General features: G+C 40.0%; 1 protein-coding gene across 2 annotated transcripts in view; it reads right to left on the minus strand.

The window, feature by feature from the left end:
* LOC115053502 (leucine-rich repeat and fibronectin type III domain-containing protein 1-like protein) overlaps positions 1–8,814 on the minus strand; it is a 365,739-nt gene extending 356,925 nt beyond the window's left edge. For both annotated transcript variants that reach the window (XR_003841448.1, XM_029518263.1), the window contains exon 1: positions 7,702–8,814. The gene's annotated coding sequence lies outside the window, so the exon portion shown is untranslated. The remainder of the gene's footprint in view (positions 1–7,701) is intronic.
* Positions 8,815–18,781: the final 9,967 nt, after the last annotated feature.

The raw sequence follows: 18,781 nt of genomic DNA on the forward strand, positions 1-18,781 counted from the left end.
GTCCAGGGTGTACCCCGCCCTCACCCAGCGTGAGCTGGGATTGGCTCCAGCATCCGACCTGGAAACAGATGAGCAGTAGAAGATGGATGAAAGAATGGTTTATGGTATGAACTGAAGGAAGAGCGTGAGGACCAAGCAGGTCTCATAATATCAAAGAGCAATTTACTGTGTGTCTCTGTGTGTGTGTGTGTGTGTGCGTGTGTGCATGTGTGCACTCATACGATGTTTGATGGACAGTGAAACAGAGGGCAAATCTACAGAGGCTTCACCTTACAGCAACCTCCATCTGCTTCTCTTTCTCTCTCTCTCTCTCTCTCTCCATCTCACTCTCTTACACACACACACACACACACTCACACAAAGAGAGCACCACAGCACTCATAGATATCTGCCAGTAAAACCCCATGTTTTTTAATCTCAAAAGAGACACACACACACACAAACATACAAAGTAGGCAGAAACAGAAAGGCCTTATCTTACAGGGAATTGGGAGGTGAATGAAACACACTGACAGTCCACCATCATAACATGACATGATACACTGATATTATGGGGTTTATTTGAACGAAAACTTTTTTCAGTTTCACCAGTGGCCTTGTTCATATGTTCTGAGTGGAAGATGACAAGAAATCTGCAAATGTCCTTTCAAGAAATTAGATAAGATTATGAAAATCAGTGCTGATTAATTGCCTTTTTCATGTTTACACACACACTATTTCTGCTATTTCTCAGATGCCGCTTGTGCAACCCCCCCCCCTCCCCGCACATACACAAACACACACACAGTGTTATTGTGTACAGTTCCCATAAATCCTGCAACATCCATCCATCAGTGAGCTGTCAAATATGACCTTCAATTTGAAGAAGGAAAAGAGAGAGAGACTGGGAGAGAGAACAATGGGTAGAGGAATAACACAAGTCACAAAAGATTGCAAAGGAATAAGGGACCAGAAGGGGAAAGGATAAGAAAGATAACAAAAAAAAAAAGAGAGATGGAGGGGGTGACAGTGATCAACAGTGGCAGAGAAACAGAAAGCTAGAGCAAGATCTGATGAGAATGAGATCCCTGTTCTACCGAGATTAGCATGCTGAATGTACACGAAGCTGTGCTTGTCACATGCCCTCACATTGCTGGTTCAGGTGTGTGTGTGTGTGTGTGTGTGTGTTGGGGGGGTGTCTCTGCACCACACTGGCTCAATTAAATTAAAACCTGACATGTTTTACCACTTTCTCATTAATGCCTCAGCAGTCCGCTCACACACGAAGACTCACTCCAGTGGCAGAGCGGAGGAAAGTAAGGACTCTGTTACACCTTTGGGTTATCTGCTCTGAGCTTGAATCTTGACGGTTTGGTGAGGGAATCACAGAGATGGCCACTAGAGCACAGCGGAAAGGCAAGAAAGATTTATTTGTAAAAGTGTTTCTGAAGAGGGAACTCCCTGGCCATGTCTGGCTTTATTGCTTTTCACTTTCAGACAGAGTTAGGGAGTACTCATTCCCATTGTCCTCAAAGTACGGTGAATTATGTAATTATTGAGTGTCACTAAAGCTGTCCACCTACGATACAGGTGGCGGTTGACACCCATGAGCCATGACAATCATGACTGCTGAAAGGTGGCTAACATTGATTAATTCATTACAATGGCACCTGTCATTGGGTGGGATATATTAAGCAGCAAGTGAGTCCCTGTGTCAACGTGAGTGACTTTAACAATGACCAAATGGCAATAGAGAACAGGGTCAGAGTGTCTCCATAGCTGCAGCACTTGTGGGATGTTCCTGGTCTGCACCGTTCAGGATCTATCAAAAGTCACTAAATAAAGGAAAGCCAGGTGCCTGTGCGTCATTTCAATGGGGACAACATGAAACCAGGATGCTTTCTTTGAAGAAGGCAAGCTGGTTTGGGGAAACCTCCTTCCATCCGTGCAAATTTTGACACATACCACCTATCTAAACATTGTTGCAGACCAAGTACACCCTCCACACACCTACACAGGTTTCCCTAATGACAGTAAAAGAGTCAGCAAATTTTCGATGGTAAAAGGGGGACCTCTGCAATATTGGGCAGGTAGTAATAGGATGATGATGTTTCAGTGTATGTAGACTCCGGAAAGCCATTGTGCTAAATCACTCGGCTTGCAAGTGCACGTAACTTTCAATTGATTTCAAACACGGTCCACGTTCACCTCAACAAAGCAGGAAAGCCATATGAAACCCAAGTGCTGTGACGAAAACAGGAGTTTAGGTTTTGCCCATAGTTAGAGGAAATCATGTCACACAACTGTTAATTTCCTCATTTGTCTGACAAGGCAAAGTAGCTGCGTTTCCTTATTTGGGCAGAAATGTAGGTCACGCTTCTGTGGTCTATTTAGAAAAGACACATCGCAGGAATCTCTTCAATAAATATTTATCAAAATTAACCCACCATGGGAGATGCAGAGAAAAAATAACACCATATCACTCTATGTGTGTATTGAAGTATTGATGGGTAGTGTATTTAGTAGAAACAGAGTACCTGCAGTCATTTGCTTCCAAAACCAACCAGAGAAGCTCCAGAAAGAAAATTACAAAAAAAGTGAAGGCATGGCAAGTGAGGCGGTCGGACAGATGGTTGAAGAAACAGATGGGTGAATAGATGGAGGGATTGGGGATATAGTTCTAGGATGGGAGATTAAGCCACAGATTAATTTGTCCAACCAGACAGGATGCAGAATTTCCGCTGGAATGTAAATCACACATTATGTTCTGGATATTTGTGTCGGCCATTTACCTGCTTATCTGTCCCTAGAGTGTGGGTGTTATTATGTAACGGACCTTTTTGGGTAATCAGTGCCAGTGCTGACTCTCACAGCTTACTCCCAAAGAAGAATTACATTGAAAATTGTATGTGAAGGAAAAGAAAGAATTTCAGCATGACAGCTTGCAGAGATTAAAAAAACGACCTCAATTACTTTTCCCAACTTTTCCCTTTTTTTGTGTGTGTCAGGGCAAATCTCAAAGGAAGTAAGTGTCACTCAGTTTTGTTTCTCACTTGCCATATAAGTTTAAAAACAAAGAGGTCTAATTATACACATGCTGGAATGTAGCCTACATGCCAACACAAGAAAATCTGTTGTGCTTTTAAAGTCCGATTAAACAGGGACCAGCTGGATCTGATACATTAAAGAGAGAGAGGTTTTCTGTCATTGTAGAATAACACAAAGTCTTTGATGTTTTACTTGGTCTGTAAAAAAAATGGCTGCACCTTAAGGTTTATCACTCATATGTCTGCTCTCTGCATGTCTTCCTTCCAGAAGTGCCAGGTTTGATGTTTTTTCTAATTCACATCTCTCTCTCTCTATAGATAGATCGATGAGACTCATTCGTGCAGGTAACTGACCCAAGTTAACCAGAAAACTTCACTTAATGATGTCTAACAAGCTGCAGCCTCTCCTCTCAGACATGCATGTGAACAGCAATGAGGCAAATGCAGAAGTGAACTTATTACAGCAGCCAACAACAAAGACATTCATAACACGGTGTCATCACAATCTTGTGGGCATTATCCATCACCACCACCAGCTGAAATATCGTGTTCCAAACAGATGAAAAAGATATGTTGTTATTATTGTGCTTCACATATTTTCCTTGTATCAAAAAGGATTAATCATAGTAATACTTAGGTAATCACTAACATCTAATTGATTAGTCCATCGGCAAATGGCAATTTTAGTCATGGATCTGGGAGATTCATTTTATGAGTGAGAATATTAATCAAATTTATCAAAAACATAAATAGAAGTTGGGAATCATAAATATGTGTAACCACCTTCCTGCAGTATCCAAAATCTTTGTTTTAAATGACACACTTCACTTGCGTTTGAGGGTGTTTGTGTGACAAGGGAAAATACAGCTGCAAACAAATGAGTGAAAGAAGGTGGAACACAAAGCAGTGTGCTGAGAGTAAATGTGGAGGTGGGAATAGGCTGTCTCTCTCTATATATCTTTCTTTCTGCTAATGGGATGTGAAGCACATTGTAATGCTCTCCATATGATAATAGTCACCACTAAACAATGCATCATTCCAGTTACATTAACATATTTGACTCTATTATCACCTTTAAGGATGGTACTGGATGGCTTTTCTCCTGGCTGTCTGTTCCTTTGCTTGTTTGGCTTCTGTTTCTCTCCTTGTCTTCCTGCCTACCTTTTCTGAGCCAGTCTGTCTCTTGCGCACTGTATGAGTAAGTGTGTGTCTGACTACATGTCTGGTTTCCTGTCTACTTCACCGCTGTCCTGTTGTCTCTGTTACTTTTGCGTGTCATCAATATAGTCCCATCAGCCTTACACTTTATCTCGCTAGCTATCGACTGCAAATGAATGTATCATAACAACTAGGACTGTATGGTATTAAAAAGAAAAAAAAACTAATTGATGTTGAAGAATATACAATTTCACATTTACTTTATTTTTACTAAAAGGAAACACAAAATGTGATTTTTCTCGGAATTTTTATAAATAAAAAGTCATTTCCTTACGTGTAGATATTATGAGTCTTAGGCTGTGTCACAGCAGCATTCACATAGATAACAATGTCCTGACCTGCTTTACATTATTCCAAAAATTGCACTTCTTGCAATTATAAAAAAAAAAAAAAAAAAAAAAAAACTCCTGAGATTTGATTGCAAGATAAATTGTAAATCACAATAATGCAAAGTTCAGCATTCAGATCACAAGAGCAACTTTTTTTTTCTTCTTGGGCAAAGAAAACATGTCACACGTTTGCTGTCCTCTTAAAATATTGGCACCAAAGCACCACACTTCTGAAGCTTGGCATGGCATTTGCCAGCGTTAGATGAGGGAATCTATACCTTCCTCTTTCCACAAATCCTTAAACATTTCAATCTATGCTTTCCGTATTATATTAGCTTCCTTTAAGCGTCCTCAGTCCTTCCTGAAGGTCCTGCAATCACAGCATCTTGAAATGCACTCTCTTGACACATGATTTCATTCTATATGACGTGATTCACTTCTGTGATTGACGTTGACATCACCTGTTTTTGTATTTATTTGAAACATTTAATCTGAGTAGCACATGGGGATTAGCCAGCTATCTGAAACTGAGACCTTGAGTTTGCATTTGCTCAGTCCCATCACATTCTAACCCATACCTGAATGTTGATTGAATATCAATAATTTATTGGATAAACAGTAGTTGTAAAATTCTAAAGCTGACTTTTCAAAAGCTAAATTATTCAGATACTGAACATTCTGGTGAAACAATATTTGCAGTGTTCATTGTAGAGTGGTGCTACCAACTGATACTTCTTCCCTCAAAGGATCTTTGTCTGGCAGGTTTTAGTCATATTTAGAAAAAATTTTATCTCCCATATCAAAGAAAGGCAACCACCAACATTGAAATGGGCTGTTTTTTTTTGTTTTTTTTTGTCTGCATTGGCCCAGCTCCTTCGCTTATCACTGATATCATGGATGAGGTTGAATAATTATTTTCAGCGAACAGAAACATGGCCTCGCTTTATCAGTGCTGCGCGATAAATCTTGATCATATTTGCATAAGAACCTTATTTTTGTTTGTTTGTTTGTTACATTACTCTACAATACTCTAAAATTATGTCTCTTAAGCTCAGCCATATGTCATTATTGGTGGGCAATTTGTGTGTCGGTGTGTGTGTGTGTGTGTGTGTGGGCCAGATTTCAGTGCGCTAACATGAATTTCAATCCATGAACTCCAAACCACATTGCTGGAATTATTCATGGCACTGAACCTATGAGGGACCTTGCTGTGGCACTGACTGGCCGATCGGGGCTTCTGAAGGTTCACAAGCATCGACCCTGAATTTCAGTCAGCTTCCTCAACAAATTCTCGGCAGCTCTCCATGGTGCTGAAATCAGGTGAAAGACGTTGCTATGCCACCAAAACCACATTGGATCTTTCATGCCTCTTAAACTCATTTTCCACGGTTCTCAAATGCAAATGATCTTTTCTGAAATGTTCCTGAAACCACATCAGCTTTCTCCACCATGCTGAAACCACATGAAACGTGGGCAATCTAAGCAGTTTTGATCATGTTCAACACCTCTAGTGATCTGCTCTGGTCCTGTTATTCCAGTCAGTTTGTTTTAACATACCCCTGAACTAGGTGTTTTCCCAAACACCTATGGAGATGTTCTTGGATGGATTTTTCAGAGCTGTCTTTGGAACTGCAGCGTGGAGCTGTCACTGCTTTCTAAACACTGCTCTCCGTTTACTCTGATGTAATACATGTCAACTTTACTAAACAAATCACGATGAGTTACAAAATTACTAATCCACCTGAGTGTCAGAACAGACTTTTCTTACTGCTGTGGAGTGAAGAGTCTGAAGCCTTATGAGGAGGTATTTAGACTGTTCCTTTTTTTTTTTTTTTCCAGGCTTTATGCTTCAGCACAGTACATCTAGAGTAAAATAATACCAAGACTTAGCTTTAGTTTGAGTAACAACAAAAGAAATAAATCGTTAATTTAACACACAAAATGCAAACTCAGAAATTAAAAAGTAATTGCCCAGAACTGGCACACTGCCATTTAATGATGAGTTCACTGCTGACAAGGTAGGGCTCAAATTCAGATAAATACATCGAAACACTTTGAATAGCGCAACATCATTCAGCAGGACAATGAGCCAACACATTTGGCCAAAGAGACAATAACTCTTTGGGGGTGAAGAAGTTGAGCAGTCAACTGAATGCCAATTCAATTGAGCTGCACTGCATTTTCTGACAGACAACTTTTGGATGAAATATAAAATGTTTGGTTAGTAGCCCCCTCTCCCCCATTTCCTTCCCTCCCTTCTTCATCAATTTTTATACTCACTTCCATTCTAATCCCAACTCCCATGTCCGTATCCTTTTTATGTAGCTCTTGTTTTGTGTTCTTCCTCCCTTTCCACCCATCTCCTCTTCCTGCTTCCACCTTCCTCCCACCCCATCCCCCTCTTTTCCTCTATTTCTCTCCCCTGACTTTTGGATCCTTATCTCTATAACTCTTTCCTTTGGCCTCCTCTGACTCTTCTTCCTGCCCATTCTCCTCTCTGCTCCTCTTGTTTTGTCATCTCTTTGCCTCCTGCATAATAGATGTGGCCCCAACGCCAGTCAACTGGAGTGGCATGATGAAATTGCTGTAAGAGTGAGATAGACAGAGAGAGAAAACGAGTGAGACCGCCCACCCCCACCCAAAAAAGGGCGGGGAGTTCTTTTTCATCCTTCCCACAGACACAACGGCGCGTGAACGGATGCATCCGGAAGCCCAACACACACACACACACACACACACATCCAGGCGCACATTCCCATACAGGCGCGGCGGGGTTGCCAGCCTGACCGTAGAGTCGCTGCACTCAAGTGAATCAGCAAAGTAACAATTAGCTTTTCACGGACTGAACGAGCACCGGTGCCGGATCCCGGATCCCGGAGAGCTCCACATAAACCAAGTCCGGACCGCGCCAACACGAGCGCACAAAAGACCAGTCACACACATCTCGGGGGTTATGGCAGAGTCTGATCAGATTACAGCCGTGATGGGCACTAAGAATCAAACTACAGTTGGCAGAGACGAGCTTGGCATCCCCTGTGACAGAAAAAAATAGCTGCATAGCAGAGCTCGGTCCCAACGAGCATTCTCCGTCATCTCACACACCCTGCATTATTAACAGTCTGCCTTACCTTCATCGATCTTCAAATCCTCTTCTCTTGTCGCTCCTTTTTTTTCTTTTTAATTTTCCTCCAGAAGCTCCTCTTCTGCCTCCCCGGATCTGTCCACGAGCAGATGAGTTAAATCACAGAGGCTTTAAAGGTGATTGGGCTCGGTAGCTTATCCCAACTCCTGCTCCTCGCTCCTGTGCGATTCCTTTCTCATACATACACCGGGGTGGTGGCGGTGGTGGTGGGGGGTGGGGGGTGCCTTAGTAGTTTCTGAGGCTGAATAAACGGTAGTGTGTGTGTGTGTGTGTGTGTGTTTGTGTCGGACAGGACAGCTGCAGGAGCGGCGGCGGCGGCGGCGGCAGAAGCTGAATTACTGGAACAGACGTATGCGCAGTCAGGCAGCAGGGGGAGAAAGAGGAAGTACGTGGAGTGGGGGGCTTGGAGACCGGGGGGATGAACCGGCAGGTGCCGGTGGTCTCACCATGCAAACCACGAAAAGCGCTCACGGACATATAGATCCTGAAATGAGAGGGGTGGGCGGATGCATGGATCGTGTGGCTGCTGTAAAACTCCTGTTAGCTTCCCATTCGCACCCCAACCCCCGCCACTGCCACCACTACCACCACCTCCAATTAAATACCAATAAGGTATTTAAAGTAACAGGGGCTTTAAGGGGGTATCCGCGTGAATGGGCTGTTTGATGGGAGCAGATATCCAAAGAGAAATTAAGCACAGAAAAGTCAGGTTACGGAGGTTTGACTGGCTTTAATCCAGGTATGGTTCGGTTCAAATCCGGTTTGTGCTCCACAAACAGCAACAACAGCAAATCTAACGGGAAACTACACCCAGCAACACCGACAGTGTCCTTCAGACATAACAACCTTTTCACTTATCCGGGCATCCGTTTGGGTCCGTATTCCTCCAGGTTTCGGCCTTTTTTTTTTTTTCCCAACAAATAAAACAATCTCAATCCCAAAGCATTCCAGTAATACGCAGTTTCCGGAGCTGAAAGCTGGCCGTCTGTTTCTGTCCCTAACGGCCGAGAAAGAAGATGAGCCCCCGGTACCGGTCACCTCCCGATAGTCCGGGCGGTGTCCGGCTCCGTCGTCCGCGGTAAAATAGAGAAATCACACTCCAGCGAGAGACTCAGATAATCCTGGGCGGGTGGAGAGCAGGGAGGGACAGTCCAAGTTCAGCGAAGAGAGTGTCGGGGGGTTGGGGTCTTTGTGGCCACGACTGGAAAATTGACTTTCAGTGGGTTGACACGTCGGCTCGCCCCGGCTGTGGAGTGAAGGTTGGCGGAACGGCAGTCGCTTCTTTTTCGGTGGCTCGTCGAGGCTCCGAGTCGTCACAGCATCGGTACCATTCCCCTCTTCATCTCGTCTGCCCCTCGGCTACACCCCCACCCCCACCCCCCCTCCGTGTTTTCTGTGACAGGTGCTGCCCGGGAAAGCTTTTAAAGGACAGTTCAAGTTTCAGATTCCAGCGCGTGTCTCTGCTGCAGGTGCTCGATGGTCCCGGATTTTTCTGACGTTGGAAGAGTGTGTGTGTGTGTGTGTGTAGTGTGTGTGTGTGTGTGTGTGTGTGTGTGGGGGGGGGGGGGGGGGTGCAAAAGGAGGACACACCCATACAACCCATCCATCTATCACTGCCTATAGATTTTCGTATGCTGGATATCGGTTCCTGGCTTTGACAATAAAATTCATTTTTTGAAGCTGTTGTGTTGCACATGTCCTTCCTATGAATGAGGACTCAATCAAAATACTTTTTCTCATCTAAATATTATCTTGTATAATAACTACATTAAATATCATCACTTTTCCGCATTCAAAAAACATTCCGACATGGAAATCAGAGAGGGTTAGTAATTCTCCCCAATGATGGCCTTTTTATTACATAAGAATATACTGAAAATTATTTTAACTGCTGTTTATCCTCATCCTGCAGAACTCACCGTGTGTGGAAGCTCTCTTTGATGTTTTTCCTTTTTTCTCCTTTTAAGACCAGCGGGAGTGCCGACGATTTCATTTGCATATCTATTTTTAAATAGAATTGCAACCAAATAAGATAGAGCTATATTTTGTTTTATTTCATTTTAGACCAGAGGAGTGACACTTTAATACCAAACTTGTATCCCGGAGCGCTGTTTCTTCGCGGTAATCGGTTTCCAAAAAACAGAGAAAGCGCAAACGACAAAACAATTATAATCTATGCTGTAGCTGTTTACTGCACTTCCGATGATGATCTCATTGTCAGCATGAACTATCACACGGTTTTCTTGTGCGTCACCTCTCGCCACACGACCTACGATAACCGAAAGTGACGTCATTTTCCCGGGAGTTGTAGTTTTTGCCGCGATCAACTATTAGCTTTAGCCTTAGACGTAGTCACTCTCGCTCATATCTTAATTCCTGTTCTTATAGAAAAACGTGGACACACACAGCCCACTCACGCCAGACTCACCACACATAATAATAGATCGTGGAAGCGCTAAGAAGTTTTACGCGCTAATTATGGCTTCAGATGAAAATGGTGACGATCACCACTCACCTGGTCCGGATGTATATATATATATATATATATACATATATATGAATGAATATTATTAGGGTGACTATAAAAAGTAGACTATAAAAAAATTGTGTATCTCAGAAACTAAGCAATGAACACACCCAAAATAACTTTTCTGTGGTTTGAAAGGACTTTGTGCAACTTTTTTACATTTACAATTTTGAGGGATACAGCTATACCATATCTGTATTTGGGAAAATATGTGTTTAAAAAAAATAAAAAACAATTGCATTTTCTAGCAACGTATTTGATTATTTAATAATCAATTTATTTAATATGGTCATAGTTCAATACATGTTAATAAAATTTGGAATCTAAGGATTGTATTGATGTATAGCAAATTAAAATACTCCAAAAAATGGCACCACAGCATGTAAAATTGTAAAAGGTGTGCTCTGACGGACTTCTTCTATGGTAGGTTATATAGGGTTAAGCCGTTATCGAAGACTTATAAACAGTCCTATAATCACCCCCAAAACAAACAAACAAACAAAAAAGACATAACTCATTTCTTCAATATATTTTAATAGAAGTTGAAAATGCTTATGAAAGAAAGCTAGTGCGAGTCGGAAGAAAATATAAAAAGCAGGTGTTAAAGAAACCGTCTGACTGAATTTGAAAGGGTTTGAGGAAAGGCACGGTCACCTTCAACCAAGTAATCAACTTAATTTTACTGCAGAATTGTTGGTACTTTATTTGTAGATTTCCAAAAGAAACTTGTTTCTATATGGAGTCAGTCGTGGTGCATTTTATTTCTCATTTATTTTATGAGGAAGATAGTTTGTTCCTTTTCCTGGGAGCACAGACTGCATTGCATCCAGAGACGACATACTGGAATCTTTACCGCAGCAAGTTGCCCTGAAAGAGATTAGTGAACAATATTTGGACAAAAAAACCATTTAGGTCTCTTGGGAAATATCACCTGAGGGAGAATTACTTGAAAACCACTGTGATCTACATACAAACACAACAATGTTCTTCTGATGATTTATTTATCTCTGCAAATGCCATGAGTGATGTTCACATCAATGAAGACTGGTGGTGTGCATTGAATAGATAATTGACTACAAAGACTCCTGCATATCTGAAACTGATATTGTGAAGGGTTTCAAGTTTTCCCGTCCACAAGGTGCCAACAGATATGACCGGTCCTGGGAGATGTGCTTGGTACTGGTAATCTCAAACGAAGATAAGAGGATGAAGTGAAAATTGAAAAGAAACCAAAGTTTGTTGTTTGAATTATGAACTGAATCACTTAATGAACATGCTGTTGTTACATGTTTTGGAATATGTTTGACATATTTTGCTAATTATTTCGTATTCTGAATGAACCTAATAAAGATGAAACATATGTGAGTTATTGTTGTGTATGAATGTTAATGTGCTCCCCTTATGCTTGCTGTCATATTTACCAAAGTTCATGAATGAATCCATGTGTGCATTGTACAACATAAAATAGAAAGGAAAAAAGAGATATAAACTCAATTTTAAAATAAATTTGCAGTTCACTTTCAAAGTACTTTTTTCTTAAGCAATACCTTTACAGTCGCAAATCAAACAAGGCATGCTCATTTTTATTACAATCCAGGAAGAATTGAACATTACTTTACAAAGAAAACACAGAAATAATTAATATTTATGTTTGTGCCCGCTCTTGTTTGTTGTGATTGACATCAAGATGGAACACGGCAAAACTGAAAGGAGTAGAAGTAAGAAGAGGATAAGAAAGGAGACGGTTTAGGTGACGTGGGGTGGCTGCTCATACCAGTGTGGCTGTGAATTAGAATTAGAAGTGTTTGACGTGTGCTGAATGTTGAATATTGTATTGCTGTGTAAGTGGAAACATGCTTTGCATCTGTAAGCGAAATGCCAATACCTGTTACCCTGAGTGCATCTGAGCAGCGACAGTGATGGAAGACAAATGAATAGTCACAATGGATGAGTTGTGACTTGGTAAGAAACAAAAAGCTTGGGAGAGCTGTCCACCATAACCCCATGACGCACAGAAAAAAAAAGGCCTACACACATGCGCATGCACACACAATAAGTGTAATCTGACCTACATGTGCACATGTCACAACAAATGAATAGATTAGACATGATAGATCAAGCAGTGGATTTAGAATTGAAGGAAAGACCCTGTCCATCCCCCAGATCCTAACCCTAGAAATGGCCCTAACACACTCTGATCAGCTTTAATCCTCAACCCATACAGAGAGCTGAGTTCCTGATGGTTCAATGTGCTATGAAGACTCAGGAGAATATTGCATTTTCATTTCATAAAAATACAGCAGCAGCTGATTTTATGGTCCACCACGGTGTCTGGTTGAAATTAAAGCCGCTATAATCTTTAAGCTATAATGGCACAGAATTGACAACCATTGCACAAAGTAAAATCTTTGTGATTACTGTCAAATGATCTACTTTAGTGCATCATACAGCTTTAGAAACAGGTGGTCCACACAATAATCAGAGTGTCTCGGCTATAACTTAAAAAATTGACCAAATCCAGAGCTGCAACACTTTTTTTTTTTTTTTTTTAATCTATCCGAACAGAGCAATGCTGCAGGTATTTTAAAGGAAAGCACTGTGAGGTTTCAAAGATAATTTAAACCATAGTGTAAGGCCTCTCTATTTAGAAATGAAAACAGTCTTACAGATTCACACCAAGTCACACTGTGCCAGATGTGTCAGACTGTACAACATTAGTTTTGAAGCATGCTTGTGAAATAAAATACACATTTTTGTTTGTTTCTCATGTCATGGCACATTCGGTATATTCAGTTTCCTTTTCGTCTCCCCAAATGTCCACAGATCATAGATCTCCACCTTCCGATCCAAGCCAATGGAAAGTATGAGCTGAATACAGACTTTGACTGAAAGCTAATAAAGTTTAAGTTTTGGGGAGAGTGACACCTTGGTTTGGTTCAAAACATGCTTGGTCAGGTTGAGGAGAAGAATGGTTGAAACCTTGGCCTCCTTACGATTAGAAAAACCTTTGTCATCATGGTCACAATAACAAACATACAGTTAAGGTTGTGAAACAGTCATAGATAAAATAATGTTTATGCAGTTTAGGTTTCATGCAGAACATTCATCCAGCCATTCATCCTGGCAAATATCCTCGCACCTTATGTCCCACTATTTGGCTTGACATGATGGTTATTATGAAAACGGATGGCTACCTAAAGTTAGTTAGCTAAAATTTCAAAGCGAATTGACAGTTGGAATAACAGGAATGAAAACTGCAATTGACCTCAATCATAACCACATGACCAACCTCAATGTGGATTTTCAAACAACATAATTTGAGTTCATCTTTCAGAGCTGCAAAATGAACTGTCAATTTATAAACTTGCCAGTAATTTGCCATGATAGCAATTAATACTCACACTTGTTAACTTAGTTTGATCTCAATCAGTTACTGAGAAAACATATGACTCCACATCTATTGTGAACGCACCCTCGAAGCCAAACTATGAGTTGAAAGAACATGAAAAGTTGGGCAGCACTGCAGAGCTGGTAAGATTCCACTGCAACTTTGACAGCAAGATGGCTTTCTCTCCCATCACATAGGGTCACTCCATTCAAGGTGGGCACGTGTCACTATCAATGCACACTATCTTTTCAAGAACCAAATATTTTTGAGGTGTCTTTGTCCCTTCAGTGGTTGATATGTGTTGCTTCTCTCAGACTGCTTCTCAGATTTGAACAAGTTTTTCTCTCTAGAACTATATATTTTGCCAAAATGCATCTGAACATCACCGGTAAACAAAATATTCAGTTTAGTGAAAGGGTTAAGTTTGAGCACAGATGTGCCATTATTTTGTTTTCTGTCCATTTGGAAGTAATTAATTATTCTGTTGAATCTGCCTGTGACAGAGGGAGATAGAATCTATTTAATCTTAGAGTTGTTGCTTAATCTTTTAAAAACTGCTTTCTTCAAGGAGGATCAGAGTTGGAAAAAATCAGTAAATAAAAGTAAAAAAAAAATAATAATACAGGGAAAAACTAAAATTATTAGTTTTTCCCTGAATAATGAATAATTGGTGTTATAATTGCAATTATAACACCAATTATTCATGTAAAGCAGTAATATGGATCATTACTGTTGTTAATTTAAGTCTAATTGAATTATAATCAACTGGCATTTAGGCTGATTGGGTTTAGATACAAGCAAGACAAGGAGTGATGCACTCTGCCGAGGATTTTATCTTTGTCATGCAATCAAACTTTGAAGTTGGTAACACTGTGCAAATCTTGTCTGATTGGACTTGTGAGCACAGTAACATGTCATCTTATTTATGTTCCATGTCTTTCATGCCAAGCTTTTGAGTAAAGGATCTAATGGAGCAGAACTGCCTTAAAGACAGGCAGAAAATTTAAATGGTCTCCCAAATTATTCTGGAACAGCGTCTGATGTTTTCTGGCAGAAGAATACTAATTTAGTTCGAAGCCACCAGCACCAATAGGCTGTTGTCATTGCCCCAGTTTTCTAATGCTGACAATGAGGAGACAGCAGCCCAGATGTTATGGAGTTTGCTTGTAACTACGAGGGCCCTAGTTTGAATCCCTGTGTAGATGTTAAATCAGTAGAACAGCCTTGTGAAAACAGCAATCTCCGGCCGGCTAATTTTCTCGTATAATGATTCAGGTCGCACGCTGATAACCAGAGGGGGTTGAAAAACTCAGTTCACTTTGCGGTACATTAAATAAATTAACAAAATGTCAGAGATTGGCAAGTGCACAATTAATTGTCTGATTATCTTGAAGTGATAATAGTTTTGAATGACAACGATTAAATATGTATGTAAATGCTAGAAATCTCCTGAATGGTGCCTCATCTCAATTGGGGGAACATTACATTGTGTAAAATATGCATTCATTCTCAGCATTCACAGTGTGACATATAGCAGTGACATTACCTAGTTTATTAATGAGTCAGTAATTCATTTTTCACTCTACTTAGTCCTGACTTCATTATGTAATCTATGACTGATAAGAAGCCATTAAAACACCTGCACTGAGTTGATTGTACAATAATGATTACGTTTAAGTTGAATAGTTTGTAGTTTTCTGTCACTGAGTGTCACTGAAATTGAACAGTATTTTTATACATCCTACTTCCTTGTAACCATGATCTCACAAGGTCATAGTTTTTAATGAGTTATGTATTATTTTTCTCTTTAAAATGAACTGAAATTACCTTTTGTAAAAAAAAAACAACAAAAAAAAAGAAAAAAGCAGCAGAATCTGAAGACAGTCTGGAACAACGTTGCAAGTTTTAGCTCACTGAGCTGTTTACAGTACAGAAACTGATGTCCTACCTCTCCTCAGAGACTCTCTCAAATTGTACAGTATAAGAAGCCACTTCCTCAGAGTGGCAGTAAACAAACAAACATAAAAAGATATATATATATATATATATATATATATATATATTTTTTTTTTTTAGGAAATTTTGCTCCCGTGAAACTTAAAGATATGTGTGGTTATTTCAGGGTTCATCCTTAAAGTTACTGTACAAGCAAAAAGACAAAACAAATGTGTGCCTGTTGCCCAGCTGTACATACACCCCCCTAACATAGGAAGCTATATGACATGCACATTTGCACTACTGGTCTAATTAAGCAAGACGCCTAATGATGTTCCGTGCAGAAGAGGAAATTAGAAAAGAAGTAAATTACCTATTACAAAATGATTCCACCAGGTTTTAGTCCCTGGAGTTCCCAATGTTTGATCACCCTGAAATCTAACAGTTCCCCATGGTTTTGAACTGCGTCCTGAAAAGTCAAAACTGTTACTTATTTCCTTTCCCTTCCATGGAAGTCCTCACAGACAGTTTGGGACCTGCAGTGTTTATCATTATAAGTGACTGTCTGAAACAGTATTAGTTAGGTTACTTTAACATCTGCGTGATTGGAGATCCCAGTTTTTCTTCATACTTCTCGATTTCACAAGTGCAATGCGTTTGCAGTTGGCATGTAGAGGAGTGTGCTAGCCACTTTCTAGCGTTAGGGGATGTGACGGTGACAATGTAGTACTGTGTTGGAATAACCGCACCAAGTATGTTTCCGGGTGGCAACATGGCTCCTGAGGCGTTTCGCTAACCCATATCCCTGAACCAGTAGATCCCAAAATGCGAACCAAGCTCCCTTTCTTGGTCCCCACTAGAAGATAAACTAAGGCTTCTTTCTATTCTAGAAAACTTTTCCATGGTAGTTGCAGTTTGTGTAAATTAATGAGTGTCAACATACTTTTATGGCTGCTAAATCTCTCCTCTGCACTGCTCTGGCTGCTGCTGAGGTCTTTCTGTCTTTTCAGCAAGAAGTGAACACCAGTGCCTCTGGAACTATGAATGAATGGATGAAAACTCAAAGCTTCAGTACAGCAGTTCACAACACAATGGGTGACATCACAGTGGGTAGACATTTGCTGTCAGTCCTTTGTTCAGCTACCCAGCACACCTCTTTGTTTTCCCCTCCCTTCACCTTGTCGGTCAGTAAGGTTTTACACACTGTAGTGAAAGGAGCCAATGAACACAGCACACAGAAAACTAGCCAGGGCGATGAATGTTTAAAAAATAATTTTGTTTTGTGTTTCACTGTTAAAAGCTATGAATGATATTCCATTTGCATTACATTATTACATTTAATCTCATTTACTGTAATTTCATACCATCCAGAAAGTGTGCTGTATAGTGAAGATAAATGAGCTATTATTCAAAATACTAGCACTTGTTACAGTGAACAAGTGGCACATAATATTTTTCTTCATGGACCAAGCCTGAGATGATGAATGATGATGAAATTATGTTTTTTTTTATTCAGATCTTGGATATTGATAGAGGTTGCAGCAAATTTATAAAACTTATTATATCCTGGCTGGCATGTTAACTATGTATACTAGGAACTACCCCAGTCTGGTAAGGTACTCTTTTCAGATCCATGTGGCCATATCTGAAATACAATGAAAAATTTGTATATGAAATGAGCATAGACAAGAGATTAGACAGAAGTATGTAGTACTGATAATACCATGGCCACAATGCAAAAAGGGTTCAGGTACGTTTATTGATATAGCACGCAATACATAAAACTAGGAATGTTGCATGCATTTCAAATTGTCCTAAATGCTTTCCTGTGTGCCAAATGCTGGAAACAGCTGCATGAAAGCCACTGCGTGGTGAAAAGACGGTAAGAAGTCAACTCAGGTGTGCAATTCCTTTGAATGGTGAGTTGGTCGAAACAAGAGAATACCTGCTGACATAAATAATGGGAAGGAGGAAAAAGCACTGAAATGTTTATTTGCGCTCCCATACTTCTACCTACACTGACTAATTCAAATTATCTAAGGCATTAAAAAGTGAAACTCGATTATACTCTCTATTCATCTGCTCAGAGAAGAGAAGATTCCGTTTTTGGAGCATGTGTAATTGTAAATTGTGTGTAATAAAGCATTCCACACCTATGAAAAATATGCATAGTGCTTTGGAATAAAAATCTTCCATTTTGGAGATGTGGGTGCCTGGGGAAACAATTTTAAACCCACTTGACTAGAATCAGTGCTCATGAAAACCTCAATCTAGCTCAACCACCCTATGAATAATGGAAAACACTAACTGCTACAGCTGTAAAGCTATAACCTCATCCATTTTATATTACTATATCCCTCCATCCCTCTCATCCTTTTTCTATTTCTTTTCATTCTATCCCTGCGTTGTCTCCCTTCCTTCCCTCCGGTCCTACTCTCTTTACTTTTAACCCTTTCCCTCGTTCCTCCCTTCCTCGTCCTTTAATATTGTTTATATTTCCTGTACCTATGTTTTGTTTGTCTTCAGTTTTTCTTCTGTTATGTCACAGTTCCTTCACTTAAACATTCTCTCTGCAACCTCTCTTCATCTCATACTTTGTACTCCTCGCTTTCCTGTCTCTCTATATATGTCATTCACTTATTATTATATATTTTATACAAAGGATGTATGTTTTCTTTTACATCCTCTATAATATAGAGGATGTAAAAGAAAACCTATATGATAATATAGGTTTTCTTTTACATTTCTTTTGATAATATGATATATCAAATATAAATATATATCAAATATATGATAATATTGATTTAAGTCATTAATGCCCACCGTTACCTCCTTATCGCTCTCACATAAAATGTATACATAAAGCAAAGACACTCACACACACACGTTCATATTCTCCATAGTTCTTTTTTTTTTCACCTGTAGGCCTCTATAAATGTCATTTAAAAATCATCCCTCTTTGTCATCACCATGTTGTCCCCTCATTGTTTTAAAGTTGTCTTCTCTTCTTTTCACAATCCCCAAGTATTTTTTATCTGTCTCTTTTAAGGAGCTGAGTTTATATTGCTACAGAATTAGTTAGCATCGACAGCAGTTTGCTACGAGTCAAACGAAAAATTCGGCATCAAAATTCCTTTTCGCATCCTTATTGACCTACATACCAGGGGCGGTCTCCATTAGAGGAGGCTGGCATCAGCTGGGTTGCTCACTAACTGT

The sequence above is a fragment of the Echeneis naucrates genome, chromosome 13 (genome assembly GCF_900963305.1).
Source record: "Echeneis naucrates chromosome 13, fEcheNa1.1, whole genome shotgun sequence".
Taxonomy (NCBI): Eukaryota; Metazoa; Chordata; class Actinopteri; order Carangiformes; family Echeneidae; genus Echeneis; species Echeneis naucrates.